Source organism: Octodon degus, unplaced genomic scaffold (genome assembly GCF_000260255.1).
Source record: "Octodon degus isolate 3935 unplaced genomic scaffold, OctDeg1.0 scaffold00019, whole genome shotgun sequence".
In the NCBI taxonomy this organism is placed as follows: domain Eukaryota; kingdom Metazoa; phylum Chordata; class Mammalia; order Rodentia; family Octodontidae; genus Octodon; species Octodon degus.
This window is the reverse complement of record NW_004524595.1, coordinates 16,744,506-16,758,685: the sequence shown is the minus strand read 5'-3', so window position 1 is coordinate 16,758,685 and position 14,180 is coordinate 16,744,506. Positions and strand designations below refer to the sequence as shown.

At 36.9% G+C, this 14,180-nt stretch overlaps 1 protein-coding gene across 1 annotated transcript in view; it reads left to right on the top strand.

Annotated features, from left to right (window-relative positions):
• Positions 1 to 14,180, top strand: part of Fryl (FRY like transcription coactivator) — a 302,292-nt gene that overhangs the window by 97,589 nt on the left and 190,523 nt on the right. Inside the window, exon 3 of the mRNA XM_023711119.1 lies at positions 3,577 to 3,707. The gene's annotated coding sequence lies outside the window, so the exon portion shown is untranslated. The remainder of the gene's footprint in view (positions 1 to 3,576; positions 3,708 to 14,180) is intronic.

Below are 14,180 nucleotides of genomic sequence, written 5' to 3'. Positions count from 1 at the left end.
GTGTGTGTGTGTGTGTGGCCAGCTCAGCCCACCAGGGGGCGGGGCTGGCTGGCATGTGGTGCTGGGGGATTCAACCGTGGTCCCTGCACTTTGCTAAGCTTGTTCTAAGTAGGTGCTTTAGACTACTGAGCCATCTCACCAGCCCTGAACTTGAATTTTTAATAATTATGTAATAATTAAGTTGTCATTTAGTGTTGAAAACAAATGTTCCTTTTTCTAGTCACCATAACTTTCTTTCTTTCTTTTGTGGTACTGAAGATTGAACTTGGGACCTTGTGCTTGCCAGGCAGGCACTTATGCCACTGAGCTATATCCCTGACTCACCATAACTTTCTTGTTTTCCAGTAAGTATTCCAGGCACACAGACAAGTATTGAGAATACTATGATGAACACTACTGATACTCATTTACTCTTAACTTTTCTTGTATTGTATGTGTATTTCAGAAACACATGCATCTAATGTCTTACTAAAATGAAGATAATTAAATTTGTGGTGCTTCTCTTTAATTATTCTAAAAATTCTGTACAAATAGGAAATTACATTGATGTGTGTTATCTGAATGCTCATTCAACTTTATCTTCTTCGTCCTGGACTAAAGTGAAGCAAGACTGCCATTGGTTCTGAGGTCCTGCCAAGCACCAGAGTTATGCCTCTGTTCTCTTTCTTTGTTGCACACAATATCATTGTCATTACTATGCAGGAGAAAAGACTTTGGGCTTTAGATCTTCTGCTGTTCAGCTGTGTACATTTTTCTCTTTTGTGTTGTCAAATGCCAAGAGACTTCCTGTTTTATTTGACCCTTTTCTTAAGTTAGAACAGCATTGATCATGCGTATAACATGACCACATAGAGTTAACCCTACTTTTACTCAGCCAACTCAAAAGTGGGATTATAAAAGTAGTTGTGTTCTCCAGTGAAGTGAAATTTAAATGAATTCCATCCATGTTAAATCATATATATGAAGAGAAGACCAAATAATGATTTTTTTTTTATTTGTGTGTGTGTGTGTGTGTGTGTGTGTGGCCAGCTCAGCCCCCCAGGGGGCGGGGCTGGCTGGCATGTGGTGCTGGGGGATTGAACCGTGGTCCCTGTGATTTGCTTAGCTTGTTCTAGGTAGGTGCTTTAGACCACTGAGCCATCTCACCAGCCCCCCAAATAATGATTGACATGCAAGAACACAGATAAAAAAATCCAAAAAACAAAACTCATGGAAAATAAGCAAAACTCTTCCAAAATTCAGGTGTGCTAAGAATGATTATAATCTATACAGAAAACTGCAGAGGTATAATCAATTATTTTCCATAGTGAGCAGAAGACACAATTATTTAGTCAAAAAATGAAGAGTTCCAAATAAGTAGGTTGTGTATCTACTGAAGAGGTTTTGAAAATTTCTGGACAGACTTAGAAGTATTAAAATGAAATAGTTCTGGGCTGGAGAGATGGCTCAGTGGTCTAAAGCACCTACTTGGAACAAGCTTGGCAAAGCACAGGGACCGCGGTTCAATCCCCTAGCACCACATGCCAGCCAGCCGCGCCCCCTGGTGGGCTGAGCTGGCCACACACACACACACACACACACACACACAATAAATAAATAAATGTTAAAAAAATAAATAAAATGAAATAGTTCTATGACATTGTTACCAGAATGAACACATGAAAAACAGGTACTGGACTTGCTGTGCCTGCACAGATTACTAAGTTAGTCAACTACTCAGTCTTCGTCGCAGTAGCCCCCAAACCATTTTGAACTCTGGTGGTGAGTGGTTTTGTTTTTTTTCCCCCAACCCCAAATACAGGAACATATTCTGGCTTGTATCTAGATGTCCCCCAAAGCCTCATGCAGTCAAAAGTGGGGCTTTTTCTGAGGTGGCTGGAGCTAGAGTGTGTGACGCTGAGACTGATTGATTGTTCAGTGCTAGGATCAAGGGCACTAGAATTAAGGATCTGAGTGCTACTCGATATAAGTAGCCTGGATAAAATAGAAGGGATAGAAAGAGCAGTGGTTGTCTCTTGTTGCTTTGGTACCTTCTGTCCACTGTGAACTGTTTCCCTTCTGTGGTGCCTGTCTGCCATGCTGCCCTACCTTGGAGCCAGCTGATTATGAACTGGAAGTGCTGTAAACTATAACCTAGATAAGCCTTTCCCCCTCTTAACTTGTGGGTGTTGGATATTTTGTCTCAGCAACAAGAAAAGTAACTACGAAAAATAGTTTTGATCTCATTAAATATTGTTTAATACATGGCTACGCCTGTAAGATGTGATGTGTTCTTTGTAAGATGTGTGCTTTTGCTTTGAGGGGGAAAGGATTCCATGAACCTAAGAAAAGTATCAAGACTTTTTTAATTGATTCAGAAATATTTAATGGGGCAATAACACTTTGAGTAAGTATAAATGATATTGATTATGAACCGATGCAAATGTATTAGTGTTTTGTTCATATTTACTAGAGTTCTGGCTTTGAAGATTTGGTTGTACTCATGATTTAGTTGACTGAGCCTCTGAGTCAATGATTATCTTTGTGTATAACTTGTCTAAAGGAATTTCACATTAACCATTTTTAGTACAAAGTTAATGTTTTAGAAACATTCAATAACCTTTTTTATTGAATTGGATATTACATTTATTAAACAGGAAAAACTATTAGGAAAGTAGTTGTGATTTAAATATGGATAATTTGAGTTTTAATGCTACATTTAAGTTTGGCCTATTTACTTTTCAAACATGCCACTAACTTGAATGAGAGAAAGACATGGCATGCACATAAATATCAGTGATAGGACCTCAATTTTATTTTTAGTAAGTGTCAAACTAGTTGCAGATATATACAGTAGTTCACAGTCCATGGACCCTCCTTAGAGTTGCTATAGACTTAGAAAATATGCATTCCAAATTGTTTCTGTAGATGGTGTAAATATTTTGCTTAGAAAGTATATGAATTATATTGCAAATTCGTATTTAGAGAATAAAACTATTTAAAATGTTGTTGAACAAGGTATTGCTGTAGAAATTCAGTCATTGACTAGTGAAAACATTTCAAAGAAAGAAAGGAAGATATTTATAAATTCTGGGAGATTAAAGGGACAGAGTTACAGTTGTCTGTATGTGCTTTGTTTAGATTTCGATTGGAACAAACCATTAAAAAGACACCTAAATACAACTTGGGCAAAAGTAAGCACTTATTGATAGTTCATGTTACAGAAAAATCAATACATTGTAGGTATGATAGTGGAATTGCATGTTGAAAAAGTAAGTCTTTGTCTTAGATACATTATGTAAAGATAAAATGATTTGGTGTTTGGTGTTTGCTTCAGAATAGTCCATGGTACTAGGATGTTATTTGCTATGAGTTAAGTTTGAAACTGGGATAATGAGGTATTATACTGTGTACTTTTGTATTAGCTTTAAATTTTCTGTAGTAAAAATTTAGAAAAAGTTAACATAATTCGAAGAGAGTAACTTTGGCAGTAGATGACACGGGTATAGAATCAGAAGTAAAGATGAATATGAGTAACACAAAGATGTACTTACTATAAATATACCAGGCATGTAAGTGTTGTTTTTTTTTTTCCAGAGCTGAAGCCATTTATTTGAATCTTGGGTGATTAACATCTAAACGCTAAATTCTCCAAACTGCTCAAGACTCATAAAGTCAGGATTAATGATCTACGTTATCATCAAGAAATTACTGTCTCTAGTGACACGGTAAGATTACAGTAAATATGCTTAAGGCTAAGTAGTGACTAAGGCTGAAAAAAATTTTAAATGCTGTATTTTAACTTCAGCTTCTATTATAACTTCATGATTACTTCATAACTGTTACCCTGTTAAGAGTAAGGTTTTGTTTTGGCTTATAGTATTTGATCTTCGAATGATTGGCCTGATTGCTTTGGGCCTGTGGCCAAGGTAGCATATTATGGTGGGAGCGCACTGGCCTGGGTCCCACAATCCCCCTCAAGGACACACTCCAGTGACCTAATTTCCTTCTACTAGGCTCTAACTCTTAAGTTTCTACAACCTCCCAATAGTCACAAGCTGATATGGCGTCTTTAACACATGAGCTTTGTGTAGCAAGATCAAAGTGATGATGATTAAAGTGCTAATAAATAACATGTACACAAATGCCGTAAAATGACTTTTTCTCTTCATAGATTCAGCTAGTAATGGGTACAGTCTTGTCACTGGAATTCTATGCTTTCCCTCTGACTTATGTTTCAGGGTAGATTCAGAGGAAGCTGGTGCTGAAAAGTAATGTGGTTTCCAAGATGTTTATTAGGGCTCAACACCTATAAAGAGGAAGGAATAGGGAGCAGTTTGGGCAGAGGAAATTGAATTACAATACAGGCTCAACAAAACTTCAGCCCACTCTGTAGAGTATGGTAGCTGTGGGAGTTTATTTCCCTTCTTAAGCGGTAAGATTCTTAGAGATGGAGACTCATTTTAAGAGTTTTTGTATTTTCTACAGATCATTATAGAATTTGCTCAGCAAATATTTGTTGAACAAAGAAAAATCTTTTGTGGTCTCTCTTATAACATCTAATCCTTGCTCCTTTTGCCTCAACTCCTTCCTTTCTTCAGCTTAAATTTTTAACAGTGAGATCAGTAGTGACATAGCTGTTTGTCCTATCATGAACCAGCATGAAGGTAACTTCTCCATGATTAGCATGTTTTATACCACTGTGTTTCTGGACTTCCTAGATAAGACCTGTAGAGAGACCTGAGGCAAACAACAAAACCTAAGATATAAAGAATATGAGATTATACTCAAAGAGGGAACCTGCAAACAGTGATTACTTTTAGCCATATTAATACATATAGTTTATGGTTCTAATGAGTTTGGGGGTTTGGATACTAATTTTAATCTTTACGTCTTTGCTTTTTAAAAGCATTTTCTAAAAGTCACTGTCTGTCCCCACACCCCATCAGATATAGTCCTGCTTGAGAGCAAATCATTTTATGGTCTCAGTATTGCTGTTAACACCCATTGTACTTCCTTGTTTGTTTTACTCCTTTTACCTAGACAGAATTTGTATTGCTCCTTTATCTCTAAGACTCAGTAGTGTGTTAATGCTTTACTATGAAGGGCCTTCAAACAATATATTTAAAAAATGGATGGTATAGGAAAAAACTTCTTTTTTTGTACCAGAAACTGAACTCAGGACCTTGTGCTTGCCAGGCAGGCGCTGTGCCTCTGAGCTACATCCCTAGCCCTCCCTGTAGGGAGTAGTTGACTTGGTAAGTAATGTCGTGGAACAATAATGATGAAACCCTAATTATTTCAGAATGAGACCTTTACTTGTTTTCTTCTTAACTATCGTTTTTCCTAATTGCTGTGGAAGCCATTTCTGCCTCATCTTAAGAAATATTAACTTAGGTAGACGCAGTGGCCGGGGTTTGATCCCCTGAGAGCCATGCCCCGAGGCTTGCTGAGAGGGCAGTTGAGACTGGGTGTGGTAGCACACGACTGTAATCCCAGCATTTGTGAGGCTGAAAACAGGCAGAACACTAGAGTCTGATCTACTTAATGAGACCCTGTAGACCCTTACTAAATAAAATACAAAATGAACAAATAAGTAAATATTATATAAATGATTTTCTTCATATTGCATATTGTACTAAGGAGGTTGTGCGTGTGTTACCACTAGGAGAGTCTAATTTTTGAAATTATGACTTCAATACAATTCCTTGGTGTTTCCTTCTTCTGTTCCCTTTTTCTGCATTTCCTTCTTGCTTATTTAGTAGCCCCACCAGACGGCCGGCAAAGGAAGGGCAAGGAGGGGGTATTACCTTGCATACTCAGGGTCTTTTTGGACTCTTTTGTTCTAAGATCAGTTACTTCAACTATTGAAAAATTTTTGTGGGATACACAGTTATTTTGAAAATAAATTATGTGCTATTAACTGCTACATATATTGAATTTACATGCTTATACTTTAAAATCTTCAACATTATGTTGTAAGGCCTACCTACTTTAATTATCTCTAATTATTTGGTGAAGTCTGCCAGGAGTTCCAGCATTACTATTGATCACTAGGACTGATCATAACAAGGAAGCTCTGGTTTGTGCACATGAGCTTGAGTTTAAGAGTACTTTGGAGTGATTGTAATACACAACTTTCACCCCCTTTTCACATTCTGTAGAGTTGTTCTTGAGACCCATAAGTAATTTTCAGAGTGATGGAAATTATCTTTTGAGTACAAGTTCCTGTTTCACACCTCAGACCAAAGTAAATTTGTCTTTGTCACACTGAAGGTTTTTCAAAGTCTAAATGTTAAACTAGGTGGATGCTAAACATTTTATGGTCTTATTGCTTGTAACACTCACTGTACAAGTATATTTGTATGTGGAGTGCAGTTTCATGATCTAGAGTAGTGTGGTTTGTTATCAGCACAAACAGTAAATGCCCTAAAAATCAGCTTCTAAACAGCTGGCAGTTGCCTTGCTGGGCTTTAGCCCCACCTCAATTTCACATGACGTCGTCTCTTTGCTCTTTTACACAGATAGCATACTTTAACTTCTCATCAAGGAAGTTGATTCAGTACCTCTCTGTGTGCTTCTGGGTCTAGGAACGTAGAGCTACCTTAAAATGGATTTTTTAAAGAGAGTCGTTCCTCCCATTCTTTCTGGAGATATGACTTTGGAGATGAGAGATAGCATGCAGGACAATTCCCCAAGGTTACTTAACATGAAGCGTCTTAGTTTGCTTTCATCAGAGAAGACAGTAGATGAGCCAGCCGGAGCCAGTTTCCATCACAGTCATGACAAGTGCAAACATCAACAACTAGGTAAAGTAGATCTGCATTACTTTGAATCCTTGCAGAAGGCATTTTAGGAAAGTAAAATGATTTTTCCAAGTATGAATTCTAGTGAGGGTGAATTTTTACACTGAAAATCAGCTTAAGTGCTAAGAGAGTTTTATAAAGTGACTATATAGTAGTCCAAATGTTTTTCAATACTAAAAGTATTAGCTTGAGTTTAGAGGAAGAGGTTAAATATTTATATATTGTAAATCAAGATAAAACTGAATAAAGTTGACAGTTTTGATACCTTTAAAAATATTTTGATGATAATTATTATTGAATACTGTTGCCAGGCAAGTGGTACAAACCTGTAATCCCAGGTTTTCAGTAGGCTGAGGTAGGAGGAAGATAGAGCAGGACCCTGTCTAAAAAAAAAAAGCCAAAAAAACCCTGAGGATATATGCAGACATTCTTGGGTTTAATCTCCAGTATTTAAAAACAAAAACAAACAACAAAAACCAACTAAAAACCTGTTATTAAAGCCTGTCCTATATAAATAAAAATGATACTGAGTTTTACCTATCACTATGGAAACTACTTAAATTCTGTTTAAGAGTATATCCATTTTTTACTCTAAAGATAGCAAAGTTTGGGTACAAATTATTATAGAGTATTGGAGAGGGTAGGAATGTCACCTAGGAATAGAGCATTTTTCTAGAGTGTGAGAATTTGGGAGTTCAACCCCCAAATAAACCCAAAACTAGAACAGAAAGGAACTCTGACTGTAACATGGTTATTTTTTAATCATAGTACTTTGTTATACAAATCGAATTTATATATACTGTAGTAACTAGCAGTTGTTTTCAAATTTCTGAATAAAAATGTTAAATATTCTCATGAGATTTTATGTTTTAGTGAGTAGAACAGTACTCATATAAATTAGTGCAATATTTACTAGAAGATTTTTTTGTAAACCTGAAATTTTGTTATGCATTATAACTGTTCTCTGTGAATATTTTAAATATTTACATGGAAACATTCATGTCCATGTTCTTCTTGGATTTTAAAGATGAGGTATAGTGTCCAAATGGTTCGCTACTTACCTTTCATTTGTTACATCATAAGCAACTTTCTGTCTCATTTAAAGCATACTCCACTGTATGGACACAGTTATTTATTTAGTAATATCTTTATTCATGAACATTTAGAGTGACTAACTTCTAATTATTAAAATAATTATGTAATTAATATTCATTTCTCTGTTGCTTTATACTTTATTTATTTATTTATTTATTTTTTGCTTTATACTTCTGGATGGTGGATTATAGTATAAATTTCTATGTGTATTTAAAACTTTGCCAAACACTATTCCCTTATCTTTAAAACATTTCTGATATTAAACTGTCTAGGGCACAATATGAGATTCTTTTTAATACTGTTTTGTCAATTTTCAACAGAATTGTATTTATGAGTAGCAGTTTTTGTATAGAAATATCAATGATGTGGAAAATGAAGGAGCTTTTATTTACTTGTTTGTTTTGTTCTTGGAGACAGCTTTTCACTATGTAGTTCACGTGGATCTTGAACTTGCCTCAGGCTCTCAAGGGTTGGGATTACAGACATGCGCCACCATGCCCAGTTTTTAAGTTTTAAAAAGAAATCTGTATTAATATATTCTGTAAGCTGATTTTAAAAATTATCTTTATGATTTTCACTCATCTGAGTGGGGAAGTGAAGGGGAGGTGGTCTAGTCCCAGTTATAATCTGGGGGGCCTGTAAGCATCATTTTGTGTTCAGTGGTGTACATAGGCATGAGTGAAAATCTGAATGTACTAGCAGGTGTAGTTATGTTTTTAAAATTCAGTTTTCCTTTCACTTTCAGTCTTGAATCATTTAGCTATATCTCAGCCCGCCTAACTGGACTAGTGTTTAAATGTAAATATGTCACACCCATTTATATGGCTCATGTATTTCTAAACTTGCTCTTTTTCTAAGATTATGGTATACTCATCTGAATGTAGAATATGTGTTACAAAGTATAATAGTGGAATCTCTTAATTTGTATTAATTTGTAAATAGTGAGGAGTTAATGACTAAGAATTTGTCTAGGTTGTATCTTTTCTAAGCAAGGTCAAACAAATCAAATAAGGGAATACTAGAGACTCTCTTTTATCTGTTGAAATTTTTGAGCCTGCAGGTTCTTTGTGAATAACTCTTACCAATTTTTCTCTTCAAAGGTAGAATTTAATTTTAGGGAATATTAAAAATTAAAGAATATGGGCATTTATGTGGAGAGATATGGTTTTAAAATATCTGTTCCTCACAAGCTTAAATATCAATGGTTTCCCTTATATGAGAAACCCAAATTATAAATTAAGAAAAAAATACAGTAAAAGATAATAGAAAGTAGGAAGATAGGTTTTCTCAGAGGGGAAGAGGATCAAGAGATGGAGGGTTGGGGAGGGAAGGAAAAGGAAATGACAAAAGAATTAAGCTCTGTCACGTATACCTACTGCCTCTACTCATGGAGAATGAACATGTACTGCAGATATTTACTAATAAAATTTTTAACATGTCTGTGCCTTAAATTACTGCTAATTGATGAAATCCTTTTTCTTGAAAGTTGAGATTTGCGGGTCGGGGAGATGACTCGGTAGAATAAGCGCTTCCCTGACAAGGGCAAGGGCCTGAGTTCAATCCCCGGTTCCGCCAAAAAAAAAAAAAAAAAAAAAAAAAGAAAAGTTGAGATTTGGTGTCACTCTAGGACAGTAAAAAAGGATAGAACCCACATGTTTCCTACAAGTAAACAGGAAACAAGATTCATTTATAGTATGGGAGTAGAGATAAAGCAGGACTTTAGCCAGAAGTCATAAAAATATAACTGGAACAGTTGCCCTAAGGGGTGTTATGGTTTCATTCATATAATGAATGAAATCGAGGATTTGGAGAGATTTCTTGTTAAATAATGGGAGAGGGAGAAGGAGAAGGAGAGGGAAAGAATGGTGTGGAGCCTCATAGGCTTGCATCTGAATCCATTTGTTCTCAGCTTTTATAATTGTTAATTCAGTCTTTAAATTTTTTCCTAAGAAATGCTATATAAGATTTTAATGTAGATGAACAAATACACTTTTGTGAGAGAGTTAAGAACAAGTCCCACTTAGAAAATGTAGAAACTTACTTTTTTTTTTTTTTTTTTGTGGTCCTGCGCTTGCCAGGTGAATGCTTATTTTACTGAGCTATCTCCGCGGCCCTGAAACCTACTTTCAAATGTAGCATTATTTGTAGGGCTAGAACTTGGAATCTGCCTGCCTCAGCTTGTCAGAGTGCTGGGATTACAGTTTTGTGCTACTGTGCCCAGCTACCAAAGTCTTTTACAACGTAGTACCAGCCGTATTACTTCAGCAGCTTTCTTGGGGCAGTTTTTATGGTTAGTTTGGTCACTTCATGAGAAGGTTCTTTTTAGACTGTGTGCCCAGGCTGCATGTGGTTTACTTTAAAAAAAAGAGAAGCATTTAACCTCAGGCATTCCTCATTTAATACCTAAGCTTTTTATTTCTGCTAGTAGATTGTTACATGAATTGGTCATTAAATGAAGAATTATATACAGACCATATGTTCATTACAATATTTAGAATGAAGAAATGATTAAAGGACACTCCAACTTGATACCTTTGCTTAATTTTTTTGGCATAATTCTTAAATGCAGTACTGTCATGTATAACAACATAAAACTACAGGTACTGTACTATACAGTATAGTTAGCAAAAATTATAGTACTGTGTAAACAAGGTGTACTGTACAAAAAAAGATACTGAGGCTCTATAAACAACATTTTCAGAACATACCTCAAAAAGAAGAAAAAAAAAGATGAGTTTTAAGTCCTAGGGGCAGATCCTGAGTTGGAACACTGCATGTTAGTTGTTAAACCGATAGGTTCCTTTCAGCTGGAACCACCATCTTCCTAGTAATTTGCCAAAATGACCAACACAAAGAGCTAGAGGAAGGGACCTGGTATACATTCTCTAGGCCTTCTAGAAAGCACAGAGTTGTTCCTTTGGTCACATACTTGCAAATCTACAAAAAAGGTGATATTGTAGACATCAAGGGAATGGGTACTGTGCAAAAAGGAAGGCCTCACAAATGCTACCGTGGCAAAACAGGAAGAGTCTGCAGTGTTACCCATTGCTGTTGGCATTGTTGTAAACAAGCAAGTTAAAGGGAAGATACTTGCCAAGAGGATTAATGTGGGTATTGAGCATATTAATCACTCAAAGAGTCTCTATAGCTTCCCAAAGTGTGTCATATAAAATAATCAGAAAAAGAAGGAAGGGAAAGAGAAAGATACCTGGATTCAGCTGACTATTCATCAGCCCAGAGAAGTGCACTTTGTGAGGATCAATGGGAAGGAGTCTGACTTGTTGGAACATAGTCCCTACAAATTCATGGCATAAGCTGGGGATGTAGCTTTGTCACTCAGCACCTAAGTGCTACGAAGTGTTTTTGTTCCTACTTAGAAATAAAAGAAATCATCCTGCGTAAGGATGGTTTTCTTGGTTAAACAGGTGTTTGGTGCCTTTTTACCTCAGAAACATACTTGGAACAAATTTTCACAGTACCTAGTAATTGTGTCCAGTCTTTACTCCTAAGTGTTTTTCTCACTGAAAAATATTCCTGAGGTATTATGTAGGAGTGTATACAGTTTGTGTCTTTTTTTTTTTTTTTTCCCCTGCAGAACTGGGGATTGAACTCAGGCCCTTGCACTTGTCAGGGAAGCGCTTATTCTACTGAGCCATTTCCCCGGCCCTTGTAGGAGTATAGACAAATGTCCAAATATTTATGAAGTATTTATATTGACTTGAAGATCCTGTAAATCACCATGGGGAAAAGATGTGTCGAAATAAATGGAAGTCACTTCAGTTAAATAAATGGAAGTCCATTTCAGCTAGATAAATTGTTTAAAGAAAAAAAAAATGACAGACACATGCTACATGACAATGTTGTGGTCAGTGACACACTACCTATGTGGTGGTCCCATAAGCTCATATCACTTAATGATGTCATAGCCACCATCATTCCTGTATATACGTACATTCTGTGACACCTGCACAGGGGCACAGTCACTTCATGAGACATTTCTCAGGATCACCGTCCTTAAGCAGTGCAGAACTATATTACAGTTCTTCCAACCAATTGATCTTTAGCCACTGCTCCAAGGTGCCTCTCTCAGTTGCTCCTGATGCTTTAGTCCTCCTATTCCACCCATAATCCTCTTAGAGTAGCCCAGATTTGTGAGCCAAAGGGCAGAACCTGCCCAGGACCCAGGTCCACGCAGAGCTTCTGGAGCTCTGCCTCCTCAGGCTCCACAGCAGCCTGGTGGTGTGCTGTTCCAATCGCCAGTGCTGCTCTCTTACCCAACAAGCAACAAAGGAGGCCTTCAATCTAAGGTTAAATAATTGAGGCAAAAGAGAAGAAGAAAAGATTGTATTAAAAAAATATTAGTTGAAAATTCTGAAATAATAAAAGTACCCAAAGATGAATAAGACAATAAAAATATGTATATGAGAAGATAGTAGCAGGGTGTGGCAGTGCACACTTGTAGTTCCAGTAACTCTGGAGCCTTGGTAGAAGGATTGTTTGAGTTCAGTAGTTTGAAACTAGCTTGGGCAGCACCGCAAGACCTGGTCTCAAAGAATGAAAAGTGAAACAACCCAGAAATCAGAAGAAGAGATACGGAATAAAATGTGGTTAAAAAAACAGCAGAAGAATTAAGTAATGCTAAATTTAAGTTTAAAATGTAACTGAAAGTATCTACTAGAAATATTAAACCAAAATAAGATGTACTATACAGGGAATTCAGGAAGTAATGCACCAGTCCAAGGATGAGCTCCACCCAGGTTCAAATAGTGGCCTGCGGGTCGAAGCAACTATAGATCGCTATAACTTCTAATTCTGTCAGCTTCCTGAAACAGGAATTCTGCAGGAGTGGATGTGTTTCATGGAAAGTCCTTCAGGCAGATAGTTTCCTTTCCCTTGTCACACAAGTTGAACTTTTTCTTTGTCAGAAATCTCATTTTCTATTAGCCTCTATTATTCCACTAAATATAAATGTACTGCTTCTTGAGTTCTTTGAGGACTGAGTTGGTCTGACTTACTTGGGTAGCCCCAGATAGTGACAGGAAGCAGCCAGTAATGTTTATTGATAAAAATTTGAGTCTTCTGGCCTTTGATTCTTGTCTTTTATATGTCAGAGCAAGTGTTTTACTTGTTAGCAAGAGCTGCTGTCATGTTTAGTTGCCATATGTAGCCCAGTAATTTTTTTTTTCTTCAAAACCATCTAGCAAAACCAACCTTCTATTAGCCTCAAGCAAAAAGACCTTGCTAATTGAGTAGCAGTGACCTCGAGCAGCGCTCAGCAGACCTGCCTGTAAAGGGCTGGAAGGGAAATCCTTTGGGCTTTGTGGATCACTGGTCTCCATCACCAGTACAGCGCTCAGCTCTGGCTTCTTGGAGCAGGACAAACAGATCAGGGCCCAGATCTGCGGATCCAAGTCAGAGGACGGCAGGGGTGTGGTGGTGCACACATGTCATTCCTGTTCCTCAGGAGGCTGTTCGAGCTGAGGCGATTGAGGCCCAGCTGGGCAGCCCGGCAAGACCTGGGCTCACAAAAGGAAAGAATAATAATAAACCCCCTGGGGCCGGGGAGATGGCTCAGTAGAATAAGCACTTGCCTGGCAAGCACAAGGGTCTGAGTTCAATACCTGGTTCTGCAAAAAAAAAAAAAAAAAAACCAAAACCCAAAGCTCAGATGCTAAAGAAAATGATGCTTAAGATAGACTATGGAAAAGAATTTTGCTAACATCAGAGAGCTACATGTGGGTAATTTACCAGGGAAACAGGAACTGGAAATTTTCAAGAAGTGGTCAAATATCAAACTTATTTGTGTTTTCTATAATTTCCCTTGGAATAGTGTTTTATATGAGCTAGGTGCTCAGTAAATGTCAATTTGATTTGGGATCAAACTATGTTATTTATCCACCTAGGGCTACAGTTGTGTCATAGAAAATATGAGAGATTATGATAAGTGACCATAAAGTCTCAATAGTTTAAAAAAAAAAAAACCCTTGTGATCCTGTGACTGTTTTTGATGGCCAGATGATTTTTTTTTTTTAAAGATAACAACTTTAATGTGTCTTGCCACATTTCTTTTATGCCTTTAGTATTCTTGGGTGGAGTTCTAAAGTGATAGCTTTTATTAATCATTTTGTTTTATGAACCTTTTCAATGGAACTTATTGTCTACTAGGCTATAACTATACCTTCCATCCAACCTATCCCATCGTGTCACGTATATAGATAAATACATATTTTTAGCATTTCTTAAAGCGTACAATTTATTGAGCCCACCCCTGTCTCTCTGTCTCTCTGTCTCTGTCTCTCT